This window comes from Pygocentrus nattereri, chromosome 1 (assembly GCF_015220715.1).
Source record: "Pygocentrus nattereri isolate fPygNat1 chromosome 1, fPygNat1.pri, whole genome shotgun sequence".
Classification (NCBI taxonomy): domain Eukaryota; kingdom Metazoa; phylum Chordata; class Actinopteri; order Characiformes; family Serrasalmidae; genus Pygocentrus; species Pygocentrus nattereri.
The window spans coordinates 18455716-18481137 of NC_051211.1; the positions used below are offsets into that span (position 1 = coordinate 18455716).

General features: G+C 37.1%; 2 pseudogenes; both read right to left on the reverse strand.

The window, feature by feature from the left end:
• Positions 1 to 21094, reverse strand: part of LOC108438325 — a 36822-nt pseudogene extending 15728 nt beyond the window's left edge.
• A 148-nt stretch (positions 21095 to 21242) lies between these two features.
• Positions 21243 to 24619, reverse strand: LOC108438323 (annotated as a pseudogene).
• Between the last annotated feature and the right edge of the window lie 803 nt (positions 24620 to 25422).

A 25422-nucleotide genomic window follows, 5' to 3' on the forward strand; every position in this document is an offset into this window, starting at 1 on the left:
TGTAATAAGTGATATGACTGGTGCTTAAACAGTAGCAATGTGAGGTTAAATGTGATTTACAATTGTGATTAGGTTAGCTGAAAGTTGTTATTTCTTAAATATTATATAGCAAGACTGCAATCTGTACTGATAAAAGTTGTAAGACACAATACCAGTGCAGTAAGAAGGCATCGGAATGGAAACATCTGGCTTGACCAATTTATAGACGTAGTAATCTCCTGGACAGGCTTTTACTTGGATTGGTTTGGATCTGTAGGCTGTGCACTGGCTACCATTTGATCCATAGACCTCTCGAGTAACGATGCCATCCTCTGGTTGTGGATGAGAACCACCCAGTGAAAGTGGTGTGTAACCACCACATGTCATGAAGCTCACACACCACTCAGACATCTGAGCGCTTACTCCCTGACGATACAGCCGATACCAGCCACTCCATTTAACAAGAGTGTCATCACGACCTTTACTGTAGCTCTTGGTGCTTCTCCAGTTATTATCAAGGACACTATAGTTGTTGCAGGGGTTGAATGTTAAGCTGTTTGTAGTGGGTGCTGTGGAAAAAGGGCCATTGAGGAAACATTTAAATGTTTAAATGGGGGAAAGTATATATATATATATATATAAAATGACAAATGGAAATACATGTTTTGACCTGATAGCTATTATATATACACTATATGGACAAGCCTTACATCACCAAGCACAATTCCAAGCGATGGATGGAGTGGCATAAAGTGCCACCACTGTACTCTGGAGAAGTGGAAAGGTATTTTGTGAAACGATGAATCACGCTTCTTTATCTGGCAGTCTGATGGATGAGTCTGGGTTTGGTGAATGCCAGGAGAACATTACCTGCCTGACTGCATTGTGTCAAGTGCAAAGGTTTGTGGAGAAGTGATAATGCTATGGGGTTGTTTTTCAGGGGTTGGTCTAGGCCCCTTAGTTCCAATGTAGAGAAATCTTAATGCTTCAGCAGACCAAGACATTATGGACAATTGTGTGCTTCCAACTTTATGGGAATGGTTTGAGGAAGGCCCTTTTCTGTTCCAGCATGACTGAGCCCCAGTGCACAATGCAAGGTCCATAAACACATGGTTAGGTGAGTTTGGTGTGGAAGAACTTGACTGGCCCACACAGAGCCTAGACCTCAACTCCACTGAACACCCAAGCCAGGCCCTCTCATCCAACATCAGTGTCTGACCTCACAAATGCTCTTCTGAATGAACGGGCAAAAATTCCGAAAGACAAACTCCAAAATCTTGTAGAAAGCTTTCCAGAAGAGTAGAAACAATGTTATACCTGCAGTGGGGGGTGACCAACTACATAAGCTACTGTAGGTAGCTTAAGCTAGGTGTAATGTGTAGATGTCCCAATATTTCTGTCCATTTAGTGTATATAGATAACTGTACATCACTTAAATGTTTGCATATTGAAAGGACCGGCCGTTTTTGGTCCGTTCATGAAGAGGAACCAGAGAGTGGATCACCTGTCCTGTGGAAAGCCTCAGTTGCAGCAGGAGCGCTCGGTGCAGGAAGACAGAACGACTCTCGTAATCAATCAAAGAGTTTATTAAGTCTTCTGCACAAAGATAGAAGGGCACTCCTTCTTTTATACAAACACGTCCTGCCCTGTTGCGTACAAGCAAACAGGGTGGACCCAAATAAGTTGTCTAACAGTCATGAAATGCTAAGCTGACACTCACGGACCACCGGAACTGCCCAAAGGAGGGGGGCTTCTGCTCTGTGTACGATAATCTTACCTACGAAAGAGAACAAATGGTTCTGGACAGAATGTTGTCCCGATAAGAGGAGCAAGTTGTTTGTGCAAACTGCCAAGGACAGTAGCTATGCTTGCTGCAAAGTCTGCTTAGAGCAGAGTTGGAGCAGAGTTAACCCTTTCACATATTCAATGGAAGAAGAAAGGTGCTTAGAACAGATATGAGGTCATAGAATGTATAGCAACCTACTTATGGTTGTTTCTGATTGTACACTGTCCTCAGTTGGTGACACAGGAGTTGGAGTCAAGGTGTTGGCATCTTAAAAAAAAGGAATATTAAAAGCACTCCTGAAAATGTTGTGACAAACATTGTAATAAACACTTTAAAACACATATGTGTAATTTAAATACTGTACCTGCACAGTAAGTCATATTGCAGGCAGAAGGCATAAATAATTCATAAACATAGTAATTGCCTGGACATGCTTTAACATGAATTAGAGTGGCTTGGTAGTAGCAGCAGTCACTTCCTCTATTGCCACAGACTTGGCGAGTGACCACTCCATCCTCTATCTGAGGATGAGGACCGTTGAGTCACAGAGTGTAATCAGTCCCACATCTTGATGTAGGAACACAGCTCTCTGCCATGCGGATGTTCATCCCATGATAGAACAACCGGTACCAGCCGTTCCAATTGAAGTCACCGTCACAGATTCCCAACCTAGTTTCATTACTGGCTCTCCAGGGTTGATCCAGTGAAGTGTAGTTAGTGCAGGGATCATAGGCAGGTCTGTTTAAAGCAACTGTTATAGATACAAAGTACATGTATCAATTGCATATATATATATATATATATATATATATATATATATATATATATATATATATATATATATATATATATATATATATATACATATATATACATATATATATATATAAGTAACAGAATTGAGTGTATATATATATATATATATATATATATGTATATACATCCGATGGTTTGTTTTGACAAAAACTCATATGTTCACAGGAGAAGAAAAAATTTCTTTTAATGTAAATCACTGGAACCACACTGTTTTCCAAGTCATTTTAGCCTATTTCTTTTGGTCCATTCATAAAGGGCAATACGTTTCCATTGTGCATTAGTCCATTACTGGCATTTCTGGATGTTGTTGACATATGGCTTTCACTTTGTTTAGTATAGTCTTAACTAGTGGTGAACAGTAACTAAGTAAATGTAATTAAATTTAATTAATTACTGTACTTAAGTAGCTTTCTCATATATCTGTAATTTAGTATTTCCATTTTGGGCAACTTTTTACTTTCACTCCATTACATTTCAATATCAAATATCTTACTTTTTAATCCACTACATTAAGAGAAATGTGTCGTTCCTTTTGGCTTCTGCGTACACAAAAACGTAATGTCAAAACGAAAGAAGCATGAACACCAATCAGGGCACAGCGCGCACTTTGTTTTGAGATAGTTTTGACTTGTTGGACATACCGACCATGTGCAAGCACACAGTTCAACATCAGTGCAACAGCATAGCACGTTGTGTAAATTTCTACAAACACTATCATTTTATGTTAAATTTGTTTTTGCTAGTTTATGTTTATGAACAGAGACCTACAGAAGCAGTATAGTAAAGGAAAACTCATCTGTGAACCTGTGATTAAAGTTTTTATTAAAGTTAAACTTGTAGCTAAGTTGCAAATAAATCTTAAACTGAAACTTTGCTTGTTTGCCAAAAGTTATTTCAGCCACTTGGTTTTTGTGCTTCTGATCATTTTAATAGAAATCAGCGTCACTAATTAATGACATTCTGTTAAAAGACTGGTTTACCAAGAGTAACACTGGAGTATTTTCACCTAAAATAAGTTAATGATAATAGTTAACAAAATGATAATAGGACATTAGTCATAATTAATCTTTTTGTACTTTTCTTTAGATACTTAAGTGCATTTGAAGACAAATACTTTTGTACAACCCCAATTCAAATGAAGTTGGGACGTTGTGTAAAACATAAATAAAAACAGAATATGATGATTTGCAAATCCTTTTCAACCTATATTCAATTGAATACAAAGTCAAGACTGGACTGCAGGAAGGCCAGTCTAGTACCCACACTCTTACTATGAAGCCACGCTGTTGTAACACATGCAGAATGTGGCTTGGCATTGTCTTGCTGAAGGCACGTCCCTGAAAAAGACATTGCTTGGATGGCAGCATATGTTGCTGCAAAACCTGTATGTACCTTTCAGCATTAATGGTGCCTTCACAGATGTGTAAGTTATCCATGCCATGGGCACTAACACATCACCAAACCATCAGAGATGCTGGCTTTTGAACTTGTGCTGATAAGAATCCGGACAGTCCTTTTCCTCTTCGGGGACACAACATCCATGATTTCCAAAAACAATATGAAATGTGGACTTTTCAGACCACAGGACACTTTTCCACTTTGCGTCAGTCCATCTCAGATGAGCTCGGGCCCAGAGAAGCCGGCGGCGTTTCTGGATGTTGTTGATATATGGCTTTCGCTTTGCATGGCATAGTTTTAACTTACACTTGTAGATGGAGCGACGATCTGTGTTCACTGACAGTGGTTTTCTGAAGTTTTCCTGAGCTCATGTGGTAATATCCATTACAGAATGATGTTGGTTTTTAATGCAGTGACGCCTGAGGGATCGAAGGTCACGGGCATTCAGTGTTGGTTTTCTGCCTTGACGCTTACTTGCAGAGATTTCTCCAGATGAATCTTTTGATGATATTTAAGGACTGTAGATGATGAAATCCCTAAATTCCTTGCGATTGCATGTTGAGAAACATTGTTCTTAAACTGTTGGACTATTTGCTCACGCAGTTGTTCACAAAGTGGTGAACCTCGCCCCATCCTTGCTTGTGAATGACTGAGCCTTTCAGGGATGCTCCCATTATACCCAAACATTACACTCACCTGTTTCCAATTAACCTGTTCACCTATGGAATGTTCCAAACAGGTGTTTTTTGAGCCTTCCTCAACTTTCCCAGTCTTTTATTGCCCCTGTCCCAACTTCTTTGCAACGTGTTGCAGTCATCAAATTCAAAATGAGTGAATATTTGCAAAAACCAATAAAGTATATCTGTTTGACATAAATATCTTGTCTTTGTAGTGTATTCAATTGAATATAGGTTGAAAAGGATTTGCAAATCATCGTATTCTGTTTTAATTTATGTTTTACACAACGTCCCAACTTCATTGGAATTGGGGTTGTACTTTTACTCAAGTGGAGGTCTAAAGGGAGGAACTTCTACTTTTACTGGATTAATATTTTACCTTCATTATCTCTACTTTAACTCAAGAACATGATTTTTGTACTTCATCCACCACTGGTCTTAACCTAACTGAAAATAGGGTTTTCTAAAGTACTCCGGAGCCCATGATGTTGCTTATGAAGCATGCCGATTTCAATGCAGTGCATAATTGAAATTTACAATTATTAAATACTGGTTTTGGGCCTAGAAATTTATGCACAGAGATTTCTTTGGCTTCTTTGAGTTCTGTGAGTACTCCTTTTATACTCAGTTATGATAGCATTATTTGTTACCTGTTCACATATTTACCTGTGGAGATGTTATATCTCTCCACTTATTTGGAATGTGTTGATGTGAAATCAATGTATATTTTCAAATATTTTTGTTGACATGATAAAATATTTTATCAATTTGTTTTGATTAAATACCTGTAAACTTACAACTCTGCTTTCTATTTTTACAAGCATTTTACTTAATGCCTTTCCATTTTCTATAATTGGATTTGCATTTGACTTGATACAAAAGTAAAAATAATGTAAATAAAATTCAAATCTAGACAACTCAATTTCTCTGCCTGACCAGTTCTGCATGAGCATTTCAGACTGCATGGTGGTAGTACAATAGACATGGAATATAAGGCAGAAGGCTTTTTTTCTTTTTTTTCTCAAAAGCTTTTGTTCTCTGGCAGAAGTCTGATATAGAGCCTGTATGAGAGATCAGATTTAGGTTAAAGGGCAGGTTTGGGCTTTAATAGTCAAGCCCATGCTGACCTCTATGTTACAGTGATTCTATGAATTATTTTTTTACACACTAATGCTAATTATCTTGCTCAAGAACTATTCATTTGTTGTGGCAGCACTGGAGCAAAAATATCTGCTCATCATTCTAATTGGTTCAAAGAACAACCTGATGCCTGATGTTACATAATACCATGCAAAAAAAATCTGATAGACGAGACACAAACGTGTAATAAAGAGGCAATACAGCCCCTTTATAATAATAATAACTATATAATAATACTTAATTCATAGTTCATTATTGCACTCATAATAGTAAGGCTGTGAAAAAGACCGTACCTGCAGTATACGTAGGCAATGGCATTAATAGACTTGGCCGTACAAGTTTGTAGACGTAGAAATGTCCTGGACATGCCTTGACTTGGATTGGTTTGGATCTGTAGTAATTACATTGACTATTGGAGTAATCACGACCGTAGGACCCATAGATTTCTCGGGTCACAATTCCATCTTGCACAAGAGGATGTGAGCCTCCAAGAAAAAGTGGAGTGTAACCACCAGATGATACAGAGTTTACACACCATTCAGCAATCTGTGCATCTACTCCCTGAAGATAAAGCCGATACCAGCCATCCCATTCAGTAAGGGTGTCATCATGACTACCATAGTAGCTAGAAGAACCTAAAGTATAGTAGCCATAACCATAGTAACTGTATGTGGTTCTCCAGATGTCATCAAGAACAGTGTAGTTGTAACAGGGATCTACAGTGAAGTTGGTTGGACTGGTTGCTGTGGAATAAAAGTTGTGGAATGAAAATTTAGCAAGATCCCTCAAAGGGATATATCATGACTGACTTTCACTAATGCTTATAAGCTGCATTAGAGAATCTTGAAATGTGTCTTGTTTATAAAAATCACTTACACTTTACATGGGTAGGTCATAATACATTTGGCCCCTGTGTTTGGATATGGTGTATGCATATACTATTCAGAAAAGCAACCAATTTGTTGCAAACAATAAGGCATATATTATACTTTAGCCTACCTGTGGTCATGTTGACTTCTGTAACATTTGCCACAGCTGTAGGAACGAGTGTCTGAGCTATGGTGGTGGCATCTGCAGAGAAAGTTTTGTTTTAACTATGACAGTATGACAAATGCCTAGAACTTATGAAATGTGTACAATGAATTAGAGTACCTGAACAGTAAGCCAAATTGCAGTTAATTGGATGGACAAACTTGTAGACATAGTAGTTGTCTGGGCATGCTTTCACCTGAATTGGGGTGGACCTGTAGTAACAGCAGTCACTGTTTGCACTTCCACAGACCTGGCGAGTGACCACTCCATCCTCTATCTCAGGATGAGGACCATTGAGCCACAGAGTGACGTAAGTACTGCATCTGGATGTAGGTACACAGCTTTCTGCCATACGGATGCTCTTCCCATAATACAACACCCGGTACCAGCCATTCCAGGGGAATCTTCTGTCGCAAACTCCCAGCCCAGTCTCATTACTGGCTCTCCAGGGGTGATCCAAATCAGTATAATTATTGCAGGGATCAAAAGCTGGACTGTTTAAAACAACTATTAAGGACACAAAGAAAACAGTTGTGTGATTAAACCATGTGATTAAATGGTTTGGATGATTTTTCCTTTTTTTTTGTTGTTGTTTCATTCATATGATCCTCTGCTTCAGTGGTTCCTAACCCAGTTCTGGAAGACCCCATGACCTGCCTCCTTGTGTTGAGCCTCTTTCTACAGACATAATCCTACTTAGCTAATTTATAAGCCCTTACTGAGTTTAACTGAGTGCATTTGATTAGGTAAAACAAGTGAATACACCAGAATCAGGGCTGGGAAACTACATAAATGGTAAAGAGAAGTAACTGTACCTGCAGTGTAGACAGGCATTGGGATTGATAAACTTGGCTTTACAAGTTTGTAGACATAGTAGTGTCCTGGACATGCTTTCACTTGGATGGGGTTGGAGTTAGATTTACTGCACTGGGTGGTGTAGTAGACATTGTTATAGGATCCGTAGATTTCTCGAGTCACAATGCCATCTTTCACAAGGGGATGTGAGCCACTAAGCAAAAGTGGGGTGTGACCACCTGATGTCATTGTACTCACACACCACTCAGGAATTTGTGCATTTTCTCCCTGAAGATAAAGCCGATACCAGCCGTTCCATTCAGGAATGCTGTCATCATGAGTGCCATAATACCTGGAGGAACCAGAAGTGTAGTAGCCAAAGCCATAGTTACTATATACTGTTCTCCAGATGTCATCACGAATGTTGTAATTTTTACAGGGGTCAAAAGTGGAGTTGATTGGACCGGTTGCTGTGGAAATAGATACATTTCAAACAAATGATGAGAACAGAATGCATGCTAAAGATAACGAAAAAAAACTATTAGAAATAATGGTGTAATTGCATAGATATGTAAAAGCAATGTAAAGATAAACAACACTTTTAGAATTATTGTTAATTGTGTTGAGACAACGTACAGTATGTTTCCAGGGGTAATATTTTTTTTTTTCACTGCTCCACCATTTTTCAATTTGAATGAATGAAACATTCCCAAAGTTGAACTTTCTGATACACAACAATACTACTACAATGGACAAAGCCAAAAACCAATATTAGCTGGCTGTGATCTTTGGACCTTTAGGTGGCACTGCATTTAAAATATATTTGATTCTACAGTGGGAATCACTACAAAGGCTCAGGAACATATCTGAAAACCACTGCATGTAAACATAGTTTGTTGCCGCATCCAAAACATTACCATGCACAGAAGAGACCACATAGAAACAGGATCCAGAAATGCCACCATGTTGTCATTTACGAAGTGGAAAAGTGTCCTGTGGTATAACAAATAAAAATGTGAAATTCTTTTTGGAAATCATGAACTAAGACTAAAGAGGAGAGGGACCATCAGCCTTTTTATCAGTCACAGTTTAAAAGTCAGCATCCATGAAAGTATGGTGTGCATTAATGCACATGGCATGAGTTACTTGCCCATTGCGAAGGCACCGTTAATGCTGAACAATATAAACAGATTTGGGAGCAATATTTGCTGCCATCCAGACGAAAACTTTTTCAGGGTGGACCTTGCGTATTTCAGCAAGACAATGCCAAACTACATTCTAGCATGGCTCTGCAGTATAAGAATCTGGGTGCTAAACTGTGCTTTAATATTTGATATGTTGCCGTCCTATTTTCAATGGAAAATGTGTTTTATCTTTGCGTTCTGTTTTTATTTATGTTTTGTCCCAACTAAATAGGTAATCATTTTTGACAGGGATAAAACAGGTACAGTGGAACTCAAATCTAGTTTAATAATAGGAAGTATGGAATAAAACATACACTGAATAAAAAATTCCTTGGCCTTTGAGTTGTGTTACACATTAACAGTAAATGCAACACCAATATACCACTGTAAATGATGTATTTCACTAGTGCAGCTTTTGTAAAACAGATGAGTATCAATTTCATTTTTCAATTATGTAATTACAGAAGTAACTTGATAGTTGTAAAAGCACATTGTCTTATGTAATTACAAATGTAACAGAGTAAACACTTGTTTTCCAACAAAATGTTTCTGATTGTAACAGTAGGCCTATAATTAACAGCATTGTGATTGTGCCTGCACTGCATCTGCACTTTAAATTTAGCTAGCTGTTTGTATGCTTGCATTGTGAATGTGACCTAACCAAAGTGTCAAACTATTCAGTATTCACACAGCAGCAGCACACATCTTCAAACATAATTTAGAAAGGTATTATGTGATTATTACTATTACTATTACTATTATTACTACTGATAATTTCTATATTACCAAACTGTAAATTAGATTTATTTTAAATTCTCCATTCATTTAAAGACATACATTTTTACATAGATACTGTTGCATAATGTTATGATTGTAAAAATAATCAATATTATATATATATATATATATATATATAATTATAATATATAATAATAATAATAATAAGAAATAATTTTGCAATAGATACTTATTTTTGATCTTGTTGCCAACCTCTAATTTAACAGTACCCAAAATAAAAATAAACTTTTTAAAAATTTAAATGGTCATTTGCTCTTGCTGTTTAAATACTGTCACATTATGCAAAGCTCTAGATGCAGTATAAGAAGTCTTTTAATGTCAGGAAATGCATACTTCCAGTTACAATCCTATTACATGTAGATAATAACATTGCAGAAAATATGCTGTTGCAACTATCAAAATGCATTTGTGTAATTACCTGAGTAATAGCTGATGCTGATACACATGTATGTAGTTTTTGGAGATGCTTAATATAAGTAGGACCATAAAAGTTGTTGTTTTTCCATTAAAACTGTAATTTAGTAAAGTATCGATAATATGCATATTTAAAAAACCAGTAAAGAAAACATCTTCCAAACTACACGTAAATATACCATGTCACAACTGGCCACTTGTTTATCCTCCCAGTTTGGTCCCCTGTTTTCAGACCCCGCCACTGATTGTTCCCACCTGTGTTTCAACCTGTGTCCTGTTATCCCTTGTTAGTCCTCTTGTATTTAAGCCCTGTGTTTGCCCCTTGTGGTTGTGGGTTTTTGTATTAGATGTATTGTTTGGTGTATTTGCTATTGTTTTCTGTGTTCTAGTCTGTTTTTCTGTTCGTTATGTCTGTCCCTCCTGTTCTCTGTGTTGGCTCTCTGACCATGATTATGGATTTGCTCTTATTAATTCTTGCTTGTCTTTGCACATGCGTCTGTCTCATCATCGCTCCACACTCCATCACTCAAGCTTATTCTAGGCTGCTGAGTGGATTGATGTCATGGCCAATAAATAACAATGGCATCCTTTGAACCCACACAATCAACCAACAAATGTTCAAATGGACCGATCACTATAGGGATAAGTTTCTCATCTGTGTTTCCAGCCATTCCACCTTGTGCCATCTTCAACGTGGCTTCCTTACTAAAGTAACAGCATTGCCAAAACCATCTTTACTTGAAATTTCAGCAATGCCAGCATTCTTGAAAATGACAGATCCATCAAATATTAACACTTCTAACACAACCACTGTAACCAACAAAATTGCATCCAAAATATGTTACAGATGCAAATCATGAGAGCTAAATCACAGGATTAATACTTGTTTTCACTCAATTTGTCACTCATTTCGCCAGTTAATTTTTTCTCTATTTGTCGATTTTGTTGAAAAATCTTTTGCTTTTGAAAATCATCTTTTGCTTCTGACTCTTTTTCCCCTGTTGTACCAACATGTTCCAGCTACAGTTATACAAGAGTTTGCACACCCCTTTTTATCTCCAACTCATGGTAATAACCTACTTAAGCTCATGTAGAATTCTTTATTATTGGCGGAAGTTGCTGGAGCTGAAGTCGGAGTAATGGTGCTGGAGTCTAAAAAAAACAAGAAAAGATGTTTAAAAAAGGATGGATGAATTATAAAATATAGAATAAAAATGTATAATAATAAATAAGCTGAACCTGTACAATAGGCCATATTGCAGTAGTTTGGGCGGATAAGCTCATACACCTAGTAGTTTCCTGGACATGCTTTGACTTGAATTGTGGTAGACTTGTAGTAATAGCAGTCATATCCTCCATTCCCACAGAGCTGTCGAGTGACCACTCCATCCTCTACCTGAGGATGAGGTCCGTTGAGCCACAGAGTGTAATAAGTACCACATCTGTATGCAGGGACACAGCTCTCTGGCATACGAATGTTCATCCCATTATAGAACATCCTGTACCAGCCGTTCCAGTTGAAGTTACCATCACAAATGTTCAAACCAGTTTCATTATTGGCTCTCCAGGGTTGATCCAGAGAAGTGTAGTTATTGCAGGGATTATAACTGGGGCGGTGAATTCCAGTAACTGTCAAAAAGAAATACATTTTTTCATAGTGTGAAAAAAGAAATCTTTAATATTCTTAAACATGAACTACTAATAATACTACTAATAAAGCTATTTTGCTTGAAAGTAGTAATTATCCATCCATTATCTAAGCCGCTTCTACGGGTAAGTAGTAATTATATAATATACAATTTATATATATGTCTATGTGTGCATGTATGCAATGCAACTCAATTTACAAACAAGTTCGGACTCTGTGCAGAATGTCAAAAATAATATGATGCAATGATATGCAAATAATGTGAACCATATTTTTAAAGGAAATTACTACAAAGACAACATATCAAATGTTTAAAATGAAAAATGGTATTTTTTTTAAACCATATGTGCCAACAACACATTCCAAAAAAGTTGAGATGAGGACATGTTTACCACAGTTTTTCATCATCTCTTCTTTTAACAACACTCTGTATGAATTGGGGACCGAGGAGACCAATTGCTGTAGTTTTGAAAGTGAAATGTTTTCCTTTTCTTATTGAATTTTAAACTGCATTTGTGGATGCAGCGACAAACAGTTTTCACAGACAGTGGTTTTCAGAAGTATGTCTAAGCTCATGCAATGATTTCCACTACATAATCATGTCTGTTTTTAATGCAGTGCTGCCTGAGGACCTGAAGATTACAGCCAACAAATACTGGTTTTTGGCCTTGTGCCTTGCATACAGAGATTTCTCCAGATTCTCTGAATCATTTAATGTTATTATGTAACATAGATGATAAAAAACAAAAGTTCTTTGCTATCTTATGTTGAGACGTTATTCTTGAATTTGTCCACTAAGTCTTTCACAGAGTGGTGAATCCCTCCTCATCTTTACTTCTGAAAGACTCAGCCTCTCTGAGATGCTTTTTTATCAACCAAATATCATGTTACTGACCCATTGCCGATCAACCACCAGGTACTTTTTTTAGTATTACACAACTTTACCAGACTTTTGTTGCCCCGTCCCAATTTTTTTGAGCATGTTGCTGGCATCAATTCAAAATTGGCATATATTAAAAAAATAAATAAATATGATTTCTCAGTTTCAACATTTGCTATGTCATTTTTGAAGCATTTCCAATGAAATATAGGGTTTAAATGATTTGCACATCAATGCACTTTTTATTTACATTTTTCACAGCATCCCAACTTTTTTGGACATGGGGTTTTAATATTTGGTGCCACTTTACTTTTTTATTTATTTTCCAGACATGCCATTAAATAAATAAATAAATAAAACAATGTAACAGGAGAAGGAATGTGTTATCTTCAATAACATCATGACTTTGACTGCAAATATATTGTTGCTGTCACACAAAAAAAACCTTGTATCTTCATTTTCATTCATCTTTCCAAGTTACTTTTTGACATAGTTTGAAAACTCCTGTTATCCTTTAGATTGTGTTCAAATTTCATGATGAACGGAACAACAGAATTGATCCAAAATTGCTTGAAAAAAAAATCTTTTTACATGAATATTTAGAAAGGTTTTGTTCTTTATTTTGTAAAGTTACAATTTTAGTTTTATTCTGACAATCAATCAATCAATCAATCAATCAGTCAGTAAATACTTTAAAAGGTATATCAAAGCTATCACTCTGTAATCACTGTTTTCATATATCATCTGTACCTGCACAGTAAGAAGGCATTGGGATGGAAATGTCTGGCTTGACAAATTTATAGACGTAGTAATCTCCTGGACAGGCTTTTACTTGGATTGGTTTGGATCGATATGCTGTGCATTGGCTACCACTGGATCCATAAACTTCCCGAGTGACGATGCCATCCTCTGGCTGTGGATGAGAACCACCGAGCGAAAGTGGTGTGTAACCACCACATGTCATGTAACTCACACACCACTCAGGAAGCTGAGCACTCACTCCCTGTAGATACAGCCGATACCAGCCATTCCATTGAACAAGAGTGTCATCATGGCCATTGTTATTGCTTCCAGTGCCTCTCCAGTAGTCATCCAGAAAACTGTAGTTGTTGCAGGGGTCAAATGTGGAATTGTTTACAGTGAGTGCTATGTAAGAAAAAACACATATATACAAAAGAATAATTAGTATTTAGAATATTAGAATAAGTAATTAAGAGTATGTTTACTGAAGGCTTACATAAAAACCAATATCTGAAAATGAACATGAATCATCTGTGTACATGGGGGGGCAAAAACTGACTGCATGGATTCCTTTGCCAGCCTTGTGTATGTGTATACATTTATATTTTCAAGCTGAGTGTATGTGATCAGACATATGATTCACATGCAGAGAATATGTGTTTTCATATTAATAATGATCTATAGAAACTGAAGGGCACTGCATTTATAAAAACCTACACATGTTCATGTTGGATTGTCCACCACTTGTCTGAGCTGGTGGTGCAGGAGTAATGGTGCTGGCATCTGAAGAGAGAAAAAAATTAATACATTCCTGATAATGAGTTAAATATTTTTAATGACTGAAAAGTTCAGAAATGGGATAACTGACTGTACCTGTACAGTAAGCTGAATTGCAGGGGCCTGGTCTTACAAACCCATACACATAATAGTTGCCTGGACATGCTTTTACGTTAATTGGGGTGGGTTTATAATAGCAGCAGTCACTTCCAGTGCTGCCACAGACTTGGCGAGTGACCACTCCATCCTCTATCTGAGGATGAGGACCGTTGAGCCACAGAGTGTAATCAGTCCCACATCTGGATGTAGGAACACAGCTCTCTGCCATGCGGATGTTCATCCCATGATAGAACAACCGGTACCAGCCGTTCCAACTGAAGTCACTGTCACAGATTCCCAACCGAGTTTCATTACTGGCTCTCCAGGTTGATCCAGGGAGGTATATTTATTGCAGGGGTCATAACTGATGTAGCTGTTTATAGCAACTGTTATGGAAACAAAAGAATACTTGTAAGCTGCCAGCTTGTGATAGTGTCTGTCTTTTCACTTAGCACTGACTAATTGATCTGCTGTCCCTGGAGTCATTGTTAAAATGTCACCCAAACAAAAGGCAGTACTTTTGGCTAATTAAATGAAGAGCTAAAATATGAATGAATAAACAAAATGCATTGACTAAAACATGCCATCCTCAATTTAAATTGAAATACTATTTTTCATGTGATAATCGCTAGAAGTTCATTTTATTTAGCTCCTATCTAGCTTAGATGCTAGCATGTATGCTAGAAGGTACAAAACTAGTGTTTTCATTTTTATACTCTCAGATTAAAATGGTAAATTTGCATGACTTGTGATTATCTGCAGACAATTGTAGAAGAGTGTATTTGTAAAGAAATCAATATGGACTTTGATAGCATCTGTTGTCATGGAATAAGAGCTTTAAAATCTTGTAGTATGCAAATTTAGAGCTTATATATATATCACACTGTTGTTGTGAGAAAACCTTGTATCTCCAAAATGGTAACTTTACAGGAGAAGGAAAAACCTATTCTACTTTAATGTAAGTCAATGGAACCAGATTTTTTTTTTCCCCCGTGTCATTTTTGGTAATTTCTTTTGGTCCATTCAGCATGAACCTTACACACAATGTAAAGGACAACAGGTATTTTCAAATTATGCCAAAAACGAGATAAGAGGTTTTCTTCCTATATATATATATATATATATATATATATGAATGTCTTTATAGTTTCTTTCATGAAAAGGAATATACAGCTTGTCACATTAGTAAAACAAACTGAATTACAATAACAATGGAATCCTTAAAAAAGTAGATCTATTTGGTCTCATTTGCTAACACAGGATCTATTGCTATTACAATAAAGTCCCCTTAAATTTACCTGTTGATTGCAAGTTAACATGATTACTACACATCTTACCTATTTCAAATCTTTCTTCTGGCCTATTTTTCTTATTATTATTAGAAATACTACTACTAATAATAATACAAATAATAATGCACTATGTTGTAGGCTCTAAAAGCCCATCCCTCCCTCTGCTTCTTACTCTAATGGAACAGTTATTAATATCTTGCAGGACAGCTCATGATCATAAATACGTGAAAAGATTGTACCTGCCGTATATGTAGGCATGGGGATTGATACATCAGGCTTAAGCAGTTTGTAGACATAGTAATATCCTGCACATGCTTGGACTTGAATGGTTTGGATCTGTTAGTAATAGCATTGACTAGTGTACTGATCAAGCCTATAGGATCCATAAATTCCTCGGGTTACAATGCCGTCCATCAGACGAGGATGTGAGCCATTAAGCAAAAGTGGGGTGTAACACCTGATGAAATAGAGTTCACACACCACTCAGCTATCTGTGCATTTGCTCCCTGGAGGTAAAGCCGATACCAGCCGTTCCACTGAACAAGGCTGTCATCGTGACTACTGAAGTATCTGGAGAAGCCCTGACTGTAGTACCATAACCGTAGTAACTGTATGTGGTTCTCCAGATGTCATCAAGAACAGTGTAGTTGTTACAGGGGTCATAAAGTGGAGTTGTCTGTAATTGGTCGCTGTGGAAATAGAACCATTGTAGATGTTGACATTTTTGTAAAAAAGCATCAGGAATGATTAAAATCTCAAACTTGCAGTTATGTATATGTATGTAGAATGTATGTATTCATAAAAAACAAATATCTGTTGAGTAAGGGGTCATATTAAGGCCTTTGCAACAAGCTGCCTGTGATAAAGTAACAGCTGAGAGGGCAGGGAGGTGGTTTCCATGGGGGAGGAAAGAATTTCCTAAAAGCTTTATCTGATGATAGCATAGCATTTTCATGGAGGCAGAGAAAGTTGGGACTTGTGCTGTCAAAATCTTTTTTTTTTTTTTTTGCTGAAGGTCTTCCTGTCTGATAAAATGTCTACCTAATTTGCACACAATACAAGATGTAGCCTTACTGCATTAAAAACACACAACAAAACCTTTAGCAATTGTTTATCCATAGATTTCTTTCAACAATAATGCAATGAAATCCCTATTGCCATGTTCTTTATTTTTGAATATCAATGTCAGCCAAATGCTGTAAATGTAATTATGAGTCGTGTCCCCTTAATGGCCAATTGGAGTCAAATGTATTAAATTGGTAGATATGGACTTGTATTTTTTTTTCCAGGACCAAATTTCATAATTTCATAATCACACAAGTAGAAAGCCATAAAACATCAGCATGTGAGTTTCAAGAAGCACAATTTGACTGTTTAATAATTAATAATTAATATATAATTGTGATTAGTACATTTCCAACAACTTCCACAAATACCACTACACAATACCATAATGTTTAATACACCTTCTGACTGGAAACTTCTAAATGTTGATTGTGATTCATATTGGAGCGACATGATAGTCTAGCATACTAGCACATTAGTAGTTAACCTTGGGTAAAGTTCACTATCATCACTCCATGAAACTATCTGTATTTCAGCTACTAAGTAGGCTTTTGGCAGTTTTTTAAAAGATAGACTAGACAGGCTATATTTAAATATTTCAAAACAATCATTAACAAGAGTACTTGTTAAGAGTCACTGATATCAGGATTTAAGAAAGGGGCTGTAAAAATGACTAGAAATCTTAAAACACTGAGTTGTTTTTTTTTGGCATAAAGCAAGAAATCTGTGGGGTTTCGAGAGCTTAATTAACACCTACTTATGGTCATGTTGGATTCTTCTTTATTGTCTGCAGTTGCTGAGTTTGAGGTTGAATTTATGGTCCTGTTGTCTAAAGAAAATAAAAAGAAATTGTACAAAAGGAAATAAACATTAAAAAATCATGTTTATGCTTTAAAAGAAGATAAGAATGTAAAATCTGCAGTACCTGAGCAGTAAGCCATACTGCCCTTAGACTGGTGGACAAATTCATACACATGGTAGTTGCCTGGGCATGCTTTGTCTTGGATTGTAAAAGAATGATGTAGTAACAGTCACTTCCTCCTTTCCCACAGACCTGGCGAGTGACCACTCCATCCTCTATCTGAGGATGAGGACCGTTGAGCCCACAGACCATAATAAGTACCACATCTTGATACAGGAACACAGCTCTCTGCCATGCGGATATTCATCCTGTGATAAAACAGCCGGTACCAGCCGTTCCAGGTAAATGACATCACAAATGTTTAGACCAGTTTCATTATTGGCTCTCCAGGGTTGATCCAGAGCAGTGTATTTATTGCATGGGTCATAACTGGGGTGGCTTGCAGTAACTATCAGGAAATAGTTAATAATTAGTGTAAACAAATCTATGCTGTTTACAAGCTGTAATGTTGAGTGACAAATTAAACTAAAAATAGCTGAGAGTGAATTCCATATTTATCATCTACAAAAACAATTCACTATTAAGACTCACTCCAGCAGAGAAAGTCAATACTTTCTCTGTACTCTGTAAAGCATGTTAGATAAAGCAACTGTACCTGCACAGTAAGAATAAATACTTAAATAAAGTATATCAAAGCTATCACTCTGTAATCACTGTTTGATATATCATCTGTAACCTGTGCAGTAAGAGGGCATTGGGATGGAAATGTCTGGCTTGACAAATTATAGACGTAGTAATCCCTGGACAGGCTTTTACTTGGATTGGTTTGGATCTGTAGGCTGTGCACTGGCTGCCACTGGATCCATAGACTTCCCGAGTGACAATGCCGTCCTCTGGCTGTGGATGAGAACCACCGAGCGAAAGTGGTGTGTAACCACCACATGGCATGAAGCTCACACACCACTCAGACATCTGAGCGCTTACTCCCTGAAGATACAGCCGATACCAGCCACTCCATTGAACAAGAGTGTCATCATGGCCATCATAGTAGCTGTTGACGCTTCTCCAGTAGTTATCAAGGACACTGTAGTTGTTGCAGGGGTCAAACGTGGAGTTGTTTACGGTGGGTACTGTGAAGAAAGATGCCGTGCATAAATGTAATATCTATTAAGATGTTTAACTTTTTTTTTTAACCATTGTCAGAATGTTAACATAGGACACTATGGTTTTAACAGGATATGAAAACAGGATGCCAATGCTGGCCCTTCGGTTTTTCCACCAATTAAGCCAAAATAATTTCTCTGCTGACTGAAGAAACACTTGAAAGTGTCACTGCCATATGAAATTCATAACTCTGACAGCGATACATGACATTTGAGAAACAGGCAGGAGTTCAGCTGTCAGGTATGCCCTCACATTTGAATGCTGGGAGGAAAGCTTGACTTTTATTTTGAATTAAGCACTAAAACGTAAGATGGCATTCAAAGACGACCAACTTCAACTTCATTCAAAGATCCATGAAATTGGATAGCTGGGTCTACCACAGAACTCCTTCCCCCAGAGCTTCCTGCTGGGCTGTTGGATGCCATTTCAGAGATCATGATCACATGTAGCAGTATATTTCATTACTGATTTACCCTCTACTGTCATTCTAGTTTTCATTGACAGGTTCTAAATTTTATCTTAAAAGAAGCTCCCTATTCACATCTCTTTTAGTCTATCAAGTTATCAATCTCAACACAGTGGTCGAATTGAACATGTAGGCTGTTTTGAAGTTGACTTCAATTTTTTTAATTTTTGTAAATAAATGAAATATAAATCACCATAAATTTGTTATTAGGTTGATTAGGACACTGTCTCAAGTTTGCATGAATTGCTAGCAATTAGGATTGAAATGGGAGGGGACAGAATCCCCTCCACATGGCATAAAACTCACACACCATGCAGACATCTGAGCACTTGCACCCTGAGGATAGAGCCAATAGCTGATGTTATATCTTTCTATAGCCACCTTTGTGAAGACGTGTGTATTCACAGTTCTCCACAAAGATGGCCACAGAAAGCTATAACAGCATTTTATATAAAACTCATCTTATACATTTTCATTGAAATATATTCCATCAACATTAATGGAGAAAAAATATATAATTAACCTAAAAGATCTCCAAAACATACAATGATTACATGTTATGGTTACGTTGAAAAAGGTTTAAAGCAAGAGATTGGTAGACTCCTCTACTTAAACTGCGGTAACACACAACATAACTGGTGCTGTTTCCTTTCATGGGCTGAATACACTAAGATTCTTCAATTACCCCCTTAAAATTCTAGGCTTATTACATACTAAGGCTTATTATTCAGTCAATACAGGGACTTCAGTGCAAACTGGCCGAGCTATTCTCAGGTTATAGAAATGTGTAATAAAACTTTGGGTCTGCCAGTGGGCCCATGGCCATTTAAGAGGTTAATGATCCTATTTGTCTCACCACATTTCTATATCAGCTCTCTTTAAATTGTGCCAAACAAGGGACCATAGCTCCTTGTTGGTTATCCATAATACCCCACACTGTAAAGAATTAGAGGTCAGCTCAACTCAAAATGATACAGTAACTGATTACATGGCTTTCTTGAGTTGACTCAACTTGGACCATACAACTCAAATTTCTTACTTCAGTCAAAGTTCTTTTAATGCTTTTAGTTCTGCATCTCAGTTATGTAAATAAAATTAACTTGTTTTTTTAAACTCAACTTCCTCACCAGCCAAGTCTTTTTCCATCACACCATCCTGCAAGACATTGAGCACACACTTATTGATGGCTCTGGCATCACTGGGGGTCAATCTCACAACCTCCTGCTGGGTAGATGGTTCAGTCTATTGTACCAGTCAGGAACACATGAATCAACTCAGATTTTAGTCTACAAATGTTTAATACTTGTTTTGAGTTATTAAATAATGTTTGACTTTGAAGCATGGCATCATCTCATGTGGTGCAGCTGTGTAATAATTCATCCCAACATCAGGAGGTTGTGAGTTTGAATCCCAGCAATACCACAGCCGTCCATTATCCAGAAACCCAAGAAGAGAATATGCCAGATGGGACTGTGTGATAGAAGAATCTAGAAACAGTAGCTGGAGAATTTTTGACTCAACTAAGACCTTTGAGTTATGTGCACTCTGGTGTCCTTAAGTTGACTCAACTCAAGAAAATCCATGTAATCAGTTACTAAATCATTCTAAATTCAGCTGACCTCTCATTTTTTACAGTGCAGTGGATGAATAAAAGTGAAAAGATGTGGGAGTCAGCTCATGTACAAACCAATGTCAAGAGGCATGCAACATCAAAAACATCTCAAATATTCTGGTTTCTCCACATGTGATATATTGGTCCTGTCAAGATTCTGAAATAGTTTACAAAGTATTGCCAGTTCATTCTCACTGCTTCCTGAGCTTGTTTGTTCTGTCCTGGATGATTTTATGTCGTTGACCATACTTGTTTATATCTTTTGCTCAGTTGTTTGAAACATCTTGATTTTTGTGTGAATTGACTTGTTCCAGAATCCTGAGAAACCTGTTCAAGTTCTTCATTGAGAGGAATCTCACTAGCTTCATTAGAGTGTGGTTTAGAAACTACTCTGCAGTGGGTCTTCAAGAGAGTTCAGACATCTGGAACAGCCTGTCCCCAGTGCAGGACATCATACCAGGACTCCCATGGTCAAAGACAAAACACATCCCTCACAGATATACCCATAATATTCACCCTTAATACCTTTTATTTAACAATCATCTTGCTACTCCACAACTAAGTGAGATTATCTACTTATTTAATTAATTGCAACTATTTAATAGAGACACAAAGGCTTATAGTATTGAGAGAAACCTACTCATGGTGATGTTGGACTGTACATCATTGGCCTCAGTAGGTGAAGCTGGAGTTATGGTGTGGGCATCTGAATAGGGGGAAATATATAAAAAATGTTATAATGAAAATGTTAAAAGCACATTCATAAACATGTAAATCAAATATTTTACCTGTACAATAAGCCATCTTACAGGAGGCTGGACTGACAAACTCATACACATAGTAATGGCCTGGACATGCTTTGACACGAATTGGAATGGGTTTGTAGTAGCAGCAGTCACTTCCTTGATTCCCACAGATCTGGCGAGTGACCACGCCATCCTCTATCTCAGGATGAGGACCACTGAGCCACAGAGGCTAATCAGTACCACATCTGGAAATATTCACACAGCTCTCCGGCATACGGATGGTCATCCCATAATAGAACAGCCGGTACCAGCCATTCCAGTTGAAGTTTCTGTCACAAATTCCTAATCCACTTTCATTATTGGCTCTCCAGGGCTGATCCAAAGAAGTGTATTTATTGCAGGGATCGTAAGTGGGGCTGATTGAAGCAACTGCAATGGACATGAATTAAATGCATTGTACTATCATACCTGTAGGTTACTTTCATTACTCAAAAAAAATGTTTAGTAAGGTCTAATGGAACTTGTTTGTAATTAATCTTTACTCTGAGGATATTATTATTGTTCATACTGGGAAAAAGACAGAAAAAGAATGTACCTGCAGTATATGTAGGCATCGGAATTGATACATCTGGCTTAACAAGTTTGTAGACGTAGTAATGTCCTGGACACGCTTTGACTTGAATTGCTTTGGATCTGTAGTAATTGCACTGGTAGTACCAATTATTATAGGATCCATAAATTGCACGGGAAACAACACCATCTTTCACAAGGGGGTGTGAGCCATCAAGCAAAAGTGGGGTGTAACCACCAGATGTCATGTAGCTCACACACCACTCAGCAATCTGTGCATTTTCTCCATGAAGATAAAGCCGATACCAGCCATTCCATTCTATAGTGGTGTCATCATGACTACTGTAGTAGTTAGAAGAGCCATGAATGTAGTAACCATAACCATTGGAAGTGTATGTTGTTCTCCAGATGTCATCAAGAACAGTATAGTTGTAACAAGGGTCATACGAGGAGTTGCTGATTGCTGTGGAAAACAGATTTCAAAATTGATGCTTATGACAAACTTAGAAAAAGTAGCAGAAGAGGTATTTTTATCACTTCCATTTTAATCACACTTTTTAAGTGTTTGGGAAGTGAGGATACTACTTTTTGCAGTTTTGCAAGTAGAACTTTGACCAATCTTGCTTGATACAAAACTTTCATCATTGTCTGATTCTTCTTTTCATGATGCACTATATATAGTTGTAATGTTGGGGAGCAGTGAGGAGGCAGACACATGTGTGAAGACAAGCGAGAATTATTAAGGGCAAATCCAAACTCAGGGTCAACACAGTCCAGGGTCATAGAGCCAACAGGGGTCAAATGGGGAAAAGACATGACGAAAAAATAAACAAACACCAAACAAGCCAAACACTACAAACTGCACAAACAATACACACATTACACATCAAACATATCAAACAGTAACAGCAAACACAGGGCTTAAATAAACAGACTTAATGACAGAAAACACGACACAGGTGGAAAACAGGTGAAACCAATCAGGGGCAGAGTCAAGAAAACAAGGGGGCAAGAACTCAAAACACAAGCACATGGATAACTGGGAGGGGCCAATCATAACAATTGTCAGTAGGCAGTAAGACATATCTGACTTTTTTTTAAATTATTCTTCCTCAAAGATCAGGTAAAAAATTTTAATTATTACAATGCTAAAAATTTGCATTATATACCTGTTTCAACTACAAGGGTGCAGCTCTTTTTTTTCCCCTTACGGATCATGAATCTATACAGAATGTCTAAGCATTTTTGATGACTATTTTTGATGTTCTATTTCAATCTAATTTTTGACTTTTTTGATTTGAGCATGACAGATTTTATATACATCACATTTGACTTTTTCCAATCCACAAGACACATGTATTTGTTACAACAGCTTTTTAGGCCCACTGTTAAAAATAAAGCAGTAGATTTTGAGAATAAAGTCAGAATATTTTGCGAAAAAAGTCATAATATTAAGGGAAAAAAAGCTGTATGGTATATTTTGAGAATAAAGTCACAATATTTCAAGGACAAAAGGCGTAGAATTACAAAATTAAAGTGGCATTAATTAGAAGGCAGGAAAGGTCGTAATATTGTGGCCAAAGGCTTTTCAAAAGGAAGGCAACACCTCCTGTCAAAATCAGGGACATTTAGGAGTTGATCACACTTTCATATCGAGTTCACCCATAAAGAAATTCTCAGTCTCCCTGTGTCTCCAGGCACATCAGCACCAGACTGTTATTAGTGTGAGAATTGGCTGAAACGGCTGCGCAGGAAATTATGTTTTAACTTGAGTTGTGACTTTATTCTTGAAATCTAACATTTTTATTTTTATTAACAGTTGCCCTAAAATGCCAGTGTAGTTTGTGGTTTCAGTTTGATTTAAATAGTTTTTCTGGTTATGTGACTCAGTCTGAGCTGTCAGATCAAATTACATATGATTTTTTTTTTTTATGACATTTTTTGGTTATGACATCAGAACGTGTGTCACGAAATGCAGAGGTGCACAGTCACATATAGCAAGTTAAAAACTTTTAAACTTTTTTAGCTGAGTTATTAAATATGCAATGGTGTGAGTTACTATAATTACTGATATTATTCAAACTTTTTTCAACTTTAAAATGCTTATAGTACCCATGGAAACTTACATGGGGTCCTGACAGGTGCTGCACCAGTGTCCATCGTTGGAGCAATAGTCGGGGTGATTGTACTAGCATCTGTAGAGATCAAATTTTTACATATGTACAGAAGATGGCAAGTTTTTCTCGATATAAACAAAATGTTAATGAAAACATAAATACATTACTTGTACAGTAAGCCATATTGCAGTAGATTGGACGAACAAACTCATAGATGTAGTAGTTGTCTGGACATGCTTTCACTCTTATTTGGGTAGATTTGAAATCGCAGCAGTTACTTCCTCGATTCCCACAGACCTGGCGAGTGACCACTCCATCCTCTGTCTGAGGATGAGGACCACTGAGCCACAGAGTGTAATAACTACCACACCTAGATGTAGGAACACAGCTCTCTGCCATACGGATGTTCACCCCGTAATAGAACAGTCGGTACCAGCCGTTCCAGTTGAAGTCTCTGTCACAGATGCCTGATCCAGTTTCATTATTGGCTCTCCAGGGTTGATCCAGAGAAGTGTAGTTATTGCAGGGGTCGTACCTGGGACGGCTGTCAGTAACTGTCATGAAAAAGTGTTGATTTTATTGTAAATGTGTCGAGTTTATTACTCTTTAAATTATTATTTTTTCCTCATTACACTTCTGGTCATTGGCAGTGTTTTGTTTAGGTACAATAGATTATCTAAACAAGTCTCAATTTCTTGTTTGATCCTATCTTTTGAATATTACTTTTTACTTTTTTTAAAATAATATAGATAATATGCAGTGGGAAATTTCCAAGTCTGATGAAGGAAGCTTCCAGAGCCCTGAACAACTAATGTTTCAGTATAGTCCAGTGTACATAAATGGGAAAATGATTAAACTTTTCATATTGTACCCATGATGCAATTTCCCCTTGGGATCAATACAGGAATCTGAATCTGAATCTGAATACGCTAGTTATTAGGTTCAGGATTGTAAGGACAGTTAGTGAAGTTGTCAGGTTGGCAGTTGTCAATGCTTTAAAGTGGCCATTTCCTACATCCTACAAGAGTGATATATGTAAATGATCTCTGTTCTGATTGGCTACCCAGTATTGTGCCTTATTAAAAAAAAGCATATATATAAATTTGTTAGTTTTCATCACATCATTAAAGAAGAGAGGGTTTGTTCATGACATGTACCCTTTAAATAAAATGTCTAAATAATTATATTTCGAGCAGTCAAAAGAACATTTAATCCTACAAAATATATACATTCGAGATACCCGTTCCTTTTTAATCAATATCTTACAATGATTTTTCTAACTTAAATGTAATGTTGCTTTTGCCTACCTTCTGCAGTGGTTTGTCCTGTGGCAGCTTGAGGAACTGTTGTTGTAAAACCTGCAG